The following is a 6,870-nucleotide window of genomic DNA, read 5'->3' on the forward strand; positions in this document are numbered from 1 at the left end:
CTTCTTTTCTTTCTTTCCCCCCTCCCCAGACGGGTCCGGCAGAGGAGCCCTGTGAGTTTCGTTCTAACCGCTGAGCTATGAGGATTTGGCGCGCGGCGGAGTCTTCATATGGAGCATGTTTTGGACCTCTTTCTCGCACAATGTTCGGAGATCACTCTAGAGTTAGTCGCAGTGGATCTTTCGCTCCTGTTTGATGATCTTAGTATCACTTTCCCCTCACTTTTGTAGTACTTTTAGAGGGGTAGGACGTCTTAGTAGTTCGGTTCCAGCTTAGAAAACCCTTGTGAGGGTTGGGACTGATTTCTTCTTTTGTATCTATACATATAACTTGGTGTGATACTCGACTTTGATGGATGACACGTATCCTTGATTTTAACTCGTGTATATTATATGTATGTTTATATATGTTATTTTCGGTTGCCTTGTGTTTTCTTACACGACAACTCTGAAGAAACTAACCTTGCGAGCAACTAAACGCTATTCCACGAGTAGTAATCTGTTCACGATTAAACCGACAAAGGCTTTTATTGATATTAATTTATAAAAATCTGAGTCTAGAGCTAAGTAGGCCGCACGATGAGTAACATCTGAACATTTGGCATTGGTCATGATGTGTCGAAAGTTGGGGTGTTACACTAACGGTTCGTTAAGCGTCGCCTATTAGGGGGTGGTAATATGATTTTGCAGTGGTTCTAACTAACCGCTGGCACAACCGCCGCAAATCAAATAATTGATTTTGCGACGGTTACAAAACCGTCGCTATTTTGGTAGTGAATTAAAAAAAATCTGCGACGATTTTGAAACTGCCGCAAATTTATGTGGATTTTTTTGAAAAAGTGCGACAATTTTAAACCGCCGCAAGTTCATACAAGAGCTTTAAAAAAAGTTAATTAACTACTCAAATGGTTTATACCATTTCTTTTTACTATAACATATTTTCTTTACATCATATTTATTAAACTTGAGATATTAACATAAAGAAACACTAAATAAACAATAGATAGATTACACCAGCCCAATCCCATCCCCTTCCCTTGATTCCTTCAAAGCTCCAATTAGCATATACTGCAAGAGCAGTTGTCACCTGCCAATTACATAAAAAATTTTAGTTACAGTAGAAGAAAATCAAGCCAACACATATCATTAATTTCAAAAACATGAATTTGGTTACTATTTATCATCACTCCCACAAATACTAATTCAAAATAACATCAATTTATGTTTTCAAGTCCTCCTAAAATTATCCTAGTTCTCTATTAAATAAGAAAAGTAAGAAACTTGTAGTAAAATAACAACATACCCTTAACTGAGCCATATTTTAGTAAAGCATCAATTATTGCATTGTAAGGAGTTCTGAAGCCAGATCCTTTGCCTCTCCAAAACCCTGTATTTTACATAGAGAAATTGAGAAAGTTGCTGCTAGAGAACCATCTCAAACCAATAGAAAAATTTAAGATAGTGTCGTAAATATTTTTGTTATGTTATGACTAACATTTGCAATCCCTATAACTGCTAAACAATTATCACAATGAAACTTTCGGTCTTACAAGATCATGGATCAGAGCAAAACCTTCATTAGTAAGTTATATAATGAGACAAATGTATATATCTTAAAGATATAAATTTCTCCAAACTAAATAAAACATAAAATGCAATGGCAAACTGCAGAAATTGATATGTAGTTACTTAATAAACAATTCCAGCAGGTACTAAACCTAAATAGAATTGAATTAATACCACTGACAAGCTGTCCTGACCTAATGCTAAATTTATTATAAGTTGTGAAAATCAGTTTAACTACGTTAAATATAAGATCAAATAGTCTGACTCACCTGCTTGAATTAAGGCATTTAGCAAACCCAAAATCAATGGAGTTGACGACTCTGGACTTCCTAAGGCATTACCATTTTCCAATGATTCAAGTAGCTGAAATGCTTCATCAATTTGTTGGGCTTCACCTAAACTCTAAGCCATAAAATTTAACAAGAAGTTAAAGAAACGAAAATAACATAAAATTTTAGCAAATATCAAAGAAAACAGCAGTAATCTCATGCTGGGCTCACTCTTAAAATAGTTTTTCTTTTTACAAGTGAATACTAATTTCTATAAGCTTGCAATGCAGTATTTAAAATTCTTTTGACACTATATTTTTATTTTAAAAAAAATATACCTTATATAGTAAACAGAATTTTGTATGATAAAAATTAGAAAATAAGTACCACTTTTTGTTTGGTAATATTTCATTTTATTAAAACAACAATCAACAATCATGTATCTCCTGTAACCTTATCCTAATCATCCTCTTAATTTCTGAACAAGAAAATTATTTAACTGTTTTTCTTTTTAAATGCTCTCAAGATATTAATGTCTTTAAATATTTATCTTGTTTAGAAATTAGAATAAATTTAGGAGAATGTTGAAGAATGTGCTCAATGATTCTCTTCCCTGAATGCATAAGATTAAAGTGGTACAGTAGATCCCCATTATATAGGGAGCTCTAATATCATCAAAGAGAAGGGCATCTAAGAATGCATTCATAAAAGATGGTGTTACTGAACATGAGTGTGGATTATCAGAACTTAAATAATTAGATAATGGTTAGTTCCTAACTGCTAACAGACTAATTACCAAAGTGCTAGTCTAATCTAATCCAACTAAGTGTATATGAGGCTAATAAATAGTTAAATACTGACTCTACTCCATAATGTTAAACTTAAGATATTTTGAATTGACTATCACTCTAGAACTTCAATACAAAATATCATTTTTATACCATTTTTAGTTACTTAAATCAATTCTTGAAGAAAGTTTGGAATACTTGATGATTTTCTTATCCCTTCACATAACCTTGAAAGTCTAGCGTTCTGGAATGGAGGAAGTACATGATTAAGTGATCACTAGTGATTTGGAAAAGTGTGAATTATATGATGGATCTTTTCATGTGTTTCTTTTTTGTTTATATAAAGAGAAACACAAAAATTTCCATTTTAGTGGGTTCTTGTGTAGTTCGATATATAAAATGTTATCGCCTATCATTATGGAATAAAATATTTAGTACATTGATCACTACCATTAAGTGAAAATATAATTATACTGTTGTTTATTAAAAATTTTGATATTGATAGTTGATACCATACATTATGGGGCAGTTAAACTCTAAATAAAACAAAATTATTTGTCCACAGCCATCTCTTGCCCATGCCAGCAACAGAAGCCAGACATTCTCTTTGTTAAAAACAAAAGCTAGACTTACATTATAAATTTTCTTCACAACACAGAAAAAGGTTTTCCATTAGAGGAAACAATCAAATCGTACCCCATAAATAACATTTCTCCTTTTTACAAGCAAGTGAAACAATAATGAAAAACACCTTTACACATTATTTGCACCATGTAATCATGCATAAATTAGAGAAGTACTATAAAAAGTTAATTTAAAACCTTTGGATGGTACAACAGTTTGGGGATTCAAAATCAGCCCCTCTCCGCATTATGTCTCTGACTTTTAAATTGATTGAGGAGAGCCTGGGCTTAAACAAAGAAAATAATCCATGACCCGTGTTTGAAGAAATAGAAATAGTATAAGGGACAAATAAGAGATGAAACAGTAAAGAATGAACCATACACAATCCATTCCTATAGGGTGCAAAGATCAACCAAGCAAACCAAAATTTATATGAACATCAGGCAATAAATACCATGAGAAACCTTAGACACATGTAGTTTTGAGATGATCAATGGCTGCCTCGATCCATTCTTTTTCAATATGGACTATTAACATTATTTTTTGTGCCAATTAGTGCAGGAGAGTTAACACACATTTCTCCTCTTTATATGACCATCTCTAAGTTTTTCCTATTTCAATTATATTATGAAAATAAACAGCTTTAATTTTAGTGATTAAACCACAAACCAATATAGAAACTATCATATTGATAACTAAGATATGGATTCAATAATCAGAATCTATTATCAATATCAATTTAGAAAAGGTAAAAATAGATACCAAGATCAGATTGCATAGTAACAACATTTTTCATGAGACTCGAGTTGAAGAAATTATGCAGAAAGACAGAGATCAAGAAAGGCAAAGAATATTATCAGTCACTAAATTAGGGCAAAATTTCATCAGACTAGGGTTCGAACCAAAATAGCAAACAAATTGGGAATGAGCAAAATTAAACTAAATTGATGCAAAGATATTCGATCAAGAAGCAAAATGATTAAATTGAAACAAACCTACGAAGACAAAAGATAAAATTGGAACAACAGAAGCGCCGCCAAGAGTAGCTCCTTTCTCGTAATCGACCTTCCTCTGATTCCGTTGCCAATTCCAAACCCTCCGCTGACTACAACTGCCGCGACCGCGACGACGAGTATGAAAGGGACAGGGATATGGATACGGATAAGGATAGGGACAGAGACCGCTGAATGTGGAGGTTTTGTGTTTTTCTTGAATCACCGAGGGAGAGGTTTCTTTTTTAATTCCAATTGGGGATTTTGTGTGTGTGGTGTTTTGCGTTTGAACCACAGTTAAATTGTTTGATTTAGCAGCCCCATCTCAAACCGTCATTAAGACTGCCACAATCTAGTATTTTAACGGCATTTATGAAAACTACTGGTATATGGCTGCTGCCATTTGCCGCTTCTGGCGTAGTGAAAGAATTTAGGCTAGAGACAATATATAAGGGCTGAGACTTAGCATATTAACCCTGTTGGGATTAGTAAAACCCTAGGCTTGAATCCTGTGAGTTTGGAGACTAGGATTGTCTAGTAGGTTCATGTCTCTTTATATAGTCTTTATTTAGAACTATTACCCTACTGGGAACCTTCGAGTTCTCACCCGTTGTGAAAATTTTTGTTTTTCAGATATAAGGCGCGATGCACCTCGTTGAGTGTGTAGGACTCTTTTGGCGAAGCAAAGAAGACTTGTGTTTTGAGATGTATTTTGTGTCTTAGTATTTATTCTCCACTTTTAAAAATATTATTGTATATTCATCGTAAAAATTTTATTTTAGAAAAGCAGGATCTTACTTTATATGCTTTTCTAGTTTTGTAATATTCTAGCCGGCCTTTTCTATCTTTGACGCCTCGAGTGTGGTGATGGTTATTGTTGTGTTTATCTTTCCTTCACAGACTCCTAATTATATTATTATTCTTCGAATACTATGTATATATTTTTTGTTTTAGATATCGTAATACCTCATCACTTTTAATTTATGACTATAGCATAAAGTTTTGTGTGGTAAAACATTACAACAGACATATAGTGTGTAGATAATTTTACAAAATTATTTTATGTCAGACTCAGACATAATTACAGATATTCTCAGATCGTTGGTTGAAGATGACTCATTGTTAAAGATAAAATTTATTGTTGCAAAAGTTCAGTAAGTTACCGTAATATCTACTAAACGACAAAATTAACATGAAAACCTTTTGCTCCTTGGAACAACCATGTTCCATGAAAGTACTTGGAATACCTGATCATTTTTCTATAAGTTACCGTAATATCTAGTTGATAAAACAAAAATCTAACCCAAAAATCTTCGATATTTAAAAAGCTTCCTACCAAACTTGCCAATTGCCAGTATAGTGCATGATAATGTGTGCCAAGTGCCAACTGCCAAAGAGTTAAATTCATAATTAATATGCATATACATTAAATTATAAAATTAAACATCAATGGAAAGAAGCCAAATTTGCATTTAATCTAGATAAAATTAATTGTAAAATTAAATATTAATCAAGATACAGAAAAAAATCAATTTTGTATTAAATGATAATATTAATAGATAATTTAAAGAATAAATTTTACATTATCACCACAATGGTGTGAACCACCCGAGTTTTTAATTTTGATATGAACCCTTTGATAGAGTATAACAACGATATGGGGGTTATTGGTGTTTCACGGATTTGTGACGGCTGAGTAGAAGAAATTGGTGGCACCGAGTGGTAGGAAGCAAATCGGAGGCACCGATTTTGGGACGCAGATGGTGCACAAATCGGTGGCACCGATTTGTGTTTCCTGTCCACGCGTCACGCATACAATTGCCTCCCGTGACTCGTGACTCCCTCATCCAAAAGAGCAACAACCCTTTCAGTAGTATCCATTTCACTCTCTTTCACTCTCGTATCCCTTTCACTCTCTTTCACTCTCGTCTCCCTCTCTTCAACACACACTCAACCCCACCATTTGCTTCCTACATCACCATTGTTGGACCATAACAATTCAAAAAATGCCAAGAAGACCAAAAATTAAAGAAGTAAATCAACCAGAACTTCATATTGTTAATTATCTTAGAGATCCAAATTATGTAAGTTTATATTTTTTAATAATCTGATTTAATAATAATAATAGTGATAATATTAAATTTGATTAGCAATATATATTGTAATGGCACTAAGTAGAGATTAATAATCGTATGTGTGTATAATTTTATTATTAGGTGGTTAGAAATAGAAATTAAGTAGAGATTAATAATCGTATGTGTGTATAACTAATGGATTATCGAACGGCAGGTGGCGTAACTGGGACCGTGAAAACTATGCCTACCGATATAATTCGCTTGCGCACTACAGGAGGTTGTTGGATGATCTACAAGAAGAACAGGTATGTTGGTAAATTAAAGTACCGTATATAACTTGTTTAGTAGATTAATTGTTGTTTAATCATATGACTGATTCGATGTGTCCATTTTGTTTGGCAGGCTTATGGCATTGGAAACATCGACCCAGACGTGATTCTTTTAGACATCCATTATAATTCGGTTATCTGGAGTGCCACAGTGCCATTTATATCTTTTGAATGTATCGAGTGGCATGCATCTGATAGAGTCAGGAGGCAATTTGGATTGAACCAGGGTG

The 6,870-nt window shown here is 33.4% G+C and overlaps 1 long non-coding RNA gene across 2 annotated transcripts; it reads right to left on the bottom strand.

Annotated features, from left to right (window-relative positions):
* Positions 1-475: 475 nt before the first annotated feature.
* Positions 476-4,706, bottom strand: LOC130947902 (uncharacterized). Of its 2 annotated transcripts, XR_009072855.1 has the most exons (5): positions 4,240-4,706; positions 3,442-3,525; positions 1,833-1,965; positions 1,301-1,384; positions 476-1,084 (listed from the first exon to the last, which is right to left on the bottom strand). It is a non-coding gene; the product is annotated as an uncharacterized LOC130947902 (long non-coding RNA). The 2 variants fall into 2 exon arrangements; XR_009072856.1 differs by lacking the exon at positions 3,442-3,525 and having other exon boundaries at positions 801-1,084; positions 4,240-4,698.
* Between the last annotated feature and the right edge of the window lie 2,164 nt (positions 4,707-6,870).

The sequence above is a fragment of the Arachis stenosperma genome, chromosome 9 (assembly GCF_014773155.1).
Source record: "Arachis stenosperma cultivar V10309 chromosome 9, arast.V10309.gnm1.PFL2, whole genome shotgun sequence".
Lineage (NCBI taxonomy): Eukaryota > Viridiplantae > Streptophyta > Magnoliopsida > Fabales > Fabaceae > Arachis > Arachis stenosperma.